The following is a 5,883-nucleotide window of genomic DNA, read 5'->3' on the forward strand; positions in this document are numbered from 1 at the left end:
GGAGGGGGAGGAGAAAGGGAGGGGGAGGGGGAGGAGGAGGAGGAAGGGGCAGAAGCGGGAGGGAGAAGTAAACTAGGAAACAGCAACGGGCTCCTCAAAGCCGACCAAGCAGTCATCACAGGTTCTCCTCACCACTGGCTGAGCAGCTAGGAGGAGGCTCAGGCAGCTAGCTCCACGCCATCCCTTTAATGCTTTTCCTTCAGTCATTAAGGACTAAAAATGCAAGCTTTCTCCCCTGTGGGAAGACTCTGTGCCGCGTTTTTTTTCTGCCTCTAGACAAAAAGTACATGAAATCTTTATTGACACAAGAATTAAGTTATCATGATTTTGGAGAACTTTAAAATGGCCTAAGAGAATATTCAATGTTGAAATTCTTACTTTTCAGTAATCCCCTACATCTCCTTCCTTTATTGGCATTTTCCTGGCTACTGCGCCCCTCCTTCCCATTCTTCCTCTCATTTTTTTCTTCTTTTCCTATTGTAAGGGCTGTAGATCACCTCTGGGCAGCCCTTACATCTGACCCTCCTGAGGCAAACTGCTTTTGCTGAGCTCCAGTGAGAATGAGTGATGAACCATGCATGTGTGTACACACACACACACACACACACACACACACACACGCACACCATGGCCTCTCTTTTTGCTCTCAAGCCAAACCTGCTTCCCTCTTCAGAAGCCTTATTGCTGATTCTCAGGAAAGCAGAGACACAGCCTTCAGCCCTGGGCACAGGGCGGTCCCCAGAGCAGCAGGCCCAGCAATACTCCCAGGTGAGTCCCCTCTGGTCCCAGGCCACATGCCCTGGTGATCACTCTGCACTATCAAGTGTATTCACGATTCACTCCAACTCCCCCGAAGTGAATGAACACTTACTAGTAACCCCTTTCTGCTGCTGGGAAAAAGGGAAACTGCATGCATGAAGCAATTTGCCTGAGTTCTCAGAGCTACTCAGGGGCACGCTGGAATTGGAACCCGGGTCTGTAGCACAGCTGCTGAGCACCGATACTTAACCTCTGAGACATCTTTGCCTCTCTCAATTTCCTGACCCCGGGCGCAGGAGGCGAGTGTGGGGCTGAGGGGTTTGTTTCGATCTCTCTTTCTGATAGAAACAGCATGGCACCCCCTCTGAGCCTGAGCCAGACAGAGCTCATTCATCACGCCCAAGCCACGGGGCCGGGGGACCCAATGCACTGAGCATGGTGGGAAGTTCCACGCTAGAGATTTGGAATCTCACAGTCCCCAGGCCCTGGATGAGCACAGTGGCGGCAACATTTGGCTTGCAAAGTCAAGTCAGATGATGGAGAATGTTCAAGTGACTCACGATCAGAATTATTTTCTTCCACAGCCCTTCCCTCCTGTTATACATAAGGTCAAAATAAAATTATATTCTATCCAAAACTTTTTTAAAAAATACTAAATGCCAAGCAATTTGGACATTTGTAAGTAACAAATTCTGTTCTGCAGGAATCCACTGGGATGGCTAAAAGAGGTGAACTGCTTCTCTTTCCTCCTGTTGCTGTTTTCCCACACTGTCCTCATGGTTATCATTAAGGCTCACTCAACACTCAAATGGCAACATTTAAATTGATGGAGCATAAAAACAGACATCGCCTCTGTCCCAAGGACCGCCCTCCCTCAGCTCCCAGGCAGCTGCTGCATTGGAGCCGCCAGAGCTACGCCGGGCTCCTGGACCCCGCTTTCCTTTGTGCACTGTCTACCATAGGAGCCGGTGCAGGCTCACCTTGCCAGGCAGACCAAACAATCGGTCTTCTTTATCTATAAAGGAGCCCCTTGGATCAACCAGACTGGCCACAGGATGTCACTGTTACTCCACACACACAATAACGTCGGTGCGTTTCCTGCAGGTGTTGGATTCGGAGGGGACCTGGGCTCCCCTTGGCCAGCCTCTCACGGCGCTGTCATCCCTTTGGCTGGCACACGGCAAGCCACCCGTGCATGCCCTCTGAAAGCCACATGTCCTGACCCATTGTCTCAGTGTCTGTATTGTTCTGCATCAAAGGGGGACAGGAAGAGAAAGAGGAGTGAAAGGAAGAAAGGGATCAGCGTGGTCTCTCACATCACAGGTGCTCCATGAGGTGGACTTTGAACATTTTGTGACCTCAGATGAAACCAATGTCCTTTTCATATATTTTATAGTGCCACACAGAGTATGGGCATCTTTTGCTTATCTTTATTTTCTAAAACTTCTGAAAAGAACAGGGGCTATTTAAACAATTCTCAAAACCATCTCACTTCCTTCTGGATATTGCTTTGTACTCTAGCCTGACAGGAGGCCAACCAGAGTTACATGTTTTCATTTAGCCCAACAAATCTCTGACAGACCGCTACCCACTCCGACTCCTGCAGTGTCTCCTAGATCCACCTCCGTGAGCCTGTAGCCAGGAAGCCAAAGACCCACACTTTGCAGGCCATGGCCACTCCCAAGACAGCAAGTGGAACACTTTCCCAAGGAACATGCCAGGAGGTACCTTGTTCTGTCCCACCTTGGCCTTCTCCATGGCTGTGTACAGCCCGGGCCCTGTGTTACACTCCACACTCCTCACAGTCACTGGCACCAAATGTTCAAGCCAAAACCTTAGACCAACATAGCCACTGGGAGGGGTATTCTGAATATTCCCAGGACACTTTTGATGATGCAACCGAGAAAGCTGTCACAAAGAAAAGATCCTCTCAAGTCATTTTTGCCTTTAAGTAAGTTAGCCTGAAACAGTTTAGAGTTTGACCAAAATCATGCAGTGGAAACTCCTGTGCCATGTACCATCCTACTTTGCCTGCACCACAGTAGCACAAGGCATTAAGACAAGTAAAACAGGCTATTGCTGGCAGAGTGAGCAAGCAGGACAGGAGGCTTCTGGTTCGAGCACTTGTAAGTACCTGTGCAGTAGTAGCTAAGAGCTAGAGATACATAAGCCCAGCTGATGGAGAGACTTTTGCCCCAAGAACTAATTACTAATTGCCACAAAGACCATTAATTTGCACACCCATCTCAGCAGAAGGAAGCAGTTGGTTGAACCCAGCTTGCATCTGTGTGGAAAGTGCACCAGTGGGAGATCCCAGAGAAAATCAATAAGCTAAGAAGAACCAAGAAATGCACAGAGGAGATCCGGACCAGGGCGATTGCCCTAACTACATTTGCCTTAGGATTTGATCAATTGCCCAATAGTAATGGTTCAAAATTAGAGCCAGAATAGGACCTGTTCAATAGTTGCAATTCAATTTTTATTCATGGAGCAAATATGTTTGAGTACCTACTTCATATTAAAAGCCAAGACAATGATGAACAAGATAACATATTCTCTTCCCTTGAGATGCTAATTAGGGACACAGATAAACATGCAGCTACAACACAGTGTCACCATGTAATCAAGAATTTGGTTGGCTTTTGTCCCTGGTTTCTGAGGGCTAACCTCTAAACCTCTGGGGTTACCAGTAACAAGAATGTTTATCAGCAATGGTGGGCTCCTTGGCCCCAGATCCTATATGCTATCAGAATAACTCCAAATGGGGACACCCATGCCAGAAACCCCACCTGTGCTATTTCAAGATTGGTATTTGGTTCCAGAGAGATCAACCTGACCTTCAGAGAGAATAAGAGGCCGAGAGACAGCACTCCATCAGGTGCCGAGGATGCTGGCAATCATGCCCACATAATGAAGGCCCGTGTAACACTCTGGGCACTGAGGTGCTTTCCCTGGGTGCCCGTGCTCTGTGATCTGTCACACACAGGTGTGCTAGGAGGATGACACACTGCTGGGCACATGGGACATGTAGAGTCTAAGGCCTCCCAGACTGCTCCCTGTGCACCTCTTTTTCTGGTTGTTTCAGGGTAGCATTTTCCCTGAGTCCTTCTGAGTCAGTGAGCAAGCCTGGGTGGTCTACATGAGCCACAGTTGTGGACCCAGCTGGCCTAAAGCAGCAGCCTCCTTGAGGTTCCCCAGAGTCGGGGTTGGTGTCCAAAGTCTCAGGCATACTTGACAGTACGGAAGACCACTCAGACTATAAAGTCCGTCCTAACTGTGGGTAGGCTGTAACAAAGGAAATCTGAGCACACAAAAGAGGGGCCACGGGGGGAGAAATGTCAGCAAAGACTGGCACTGTGCAAGGAAGGATGGGGAGCATATGAGCCCTGGGTAACTTTAGAAAAGTAGACTCAATTGCACAGAGAACATTTAGCTCCCGGAAAAATCTCTGCCATTTATTCAAAGGGCCCAAGTTGCAAAAATACTTCTGGTTTTGCTCAGGAAGTGCCTCTGACCGGGGTCTCCCCAGCCAAAGACCAAGGCTCTCAGGGAGCCCAGGGTAGTCAGACATGAGCAGCGCCTCAGCATGGCACGGGGAGCCCAAGCTTGGGTCTGAAGGGGCTGCTGCTTACAGCGTGGGGCACGACGCGGACTCCGGCCCACGCACTCGCGCTCTGCAGCCTTCTTTTCAAGGGAGGAAGCATCATTAACCTTCCTTGGCAGGACAGAACACTAAGCGCCAAAAGTCCAGAAGATTCACTTAAAGTAAATACCAAGTTCCTGAGAAGGAGGGTAGACCACCAAAAATACTATTTGGCAACAATTGTCCTCTCACGCCTTTGTCTGAAGGCTGGTGTTAATGGTGTGCTCCCTGAGTAAACGAGTATAATTTGTCTTTCTATCTCTGTCCCTTGAAGTGTATTGTACCACCAAATCTGATAAAAATTCTAAGGTAGAAAATGACTTAAGAGAACAAAAGTGTCTACCCAGTGGCAAGCGTATGTGTGGTACTCATCTCTCTCTGTGAAAATTATCTATCTTCTATTTTCATTATCTACTTATAGGTAAATGTCTCACCTACTTCTCAAGCTACACGAGAACACAGGCCAGATCTGTACCCTCAGCTCCATGCGGAGGCACGGCAGTTAATAAATGTCCCGCCTAGCCAGGTTAAGTAACAATGCTAAGCAGAAAGAGAACCGTCAAGCAATCTCATTTCCAGTACGAGAACACGTGCCTGCTTGGGGTTACTCTCGGTCAGAGCAGGGCGCCCTGCGTGTCACCTCACCTACTCCACCAGCCACCATACAAGCCTATACTATGGTGTTTAAAACCATGGACTGACTGCTCAGCACTCACAATGCCCTCACGAGAGGAGTCTCCATGCCACCCATCTCTTCTTCATGATTCTTATTTGTTCATTCAGAGTCTCTGATTGCTGAGAGATAGCTGGGAACAAAATTGAAATCCCTTCCTAATGGAGCCTCTATTCCCAGGGAGGAGACAGCCAAAATAAGCAGCAAGGACTGCATATCAAAGAGCTGGAAGTTCATGGTAGCAAGGATGCTTCTGCCGAGAGGACGCCATTTTAGAAGAGTGGCCATGGGGGTCTCCCAGCTAGGCAACGATGTCTGAGGGATGGAGAGTGAGAGGAACATTCTCACAGGAGGAAGAGAAGCCATGCAGGGGACACAGACTCAGGTGGGGTGTGCCTTAAATTACAGGGAAAGACAGAGACCAGTGTGGCAGGAACAGTGAGAAGCAGATGGCAGTGGAGAGGAGACTGAGGCAGCAAAAGCCCCATCCAGCTGACTTCACTCTAAGTCACATAGACACTAGGAAGTTTTAAGCAGAATGCCATGAGCTGACTTTCTAACAACACCATGTGTGCCGCTGGACCGAGAACAGATCAGAAGGAGTGGGGCAGAGTGGCAAGGAGATCATCTAGGGACCACGACAGAAATGCAGACAGGAGCTGTGGGCAGCTGGAACCAGGACCGCATCAGGGAATGCTGGGAAAATGGCCAGAACCTGGATGTAATTTGAAGGTAGAGACTGCAGGATTTACTGGCAGACAAGACAGGGGATGTGATAGGAAGAAAGAGCTGAAGCTGACCCCAAGGC

This window comes from Octodon degus, unplaced genomic scaffold (genome assembly GCF_000260255.1).
Source record: "Octodon degus isolate 3935 unplaced genomic scaffold, OctDeg1.0 scaffold00075, whole genome shotgun sequence".
Lineage (NCBI taxonomy): Eukaryota > Metazoa > Chordata > Mammalia > Rodentia > Octodontidae > Octodon > Octodon degus.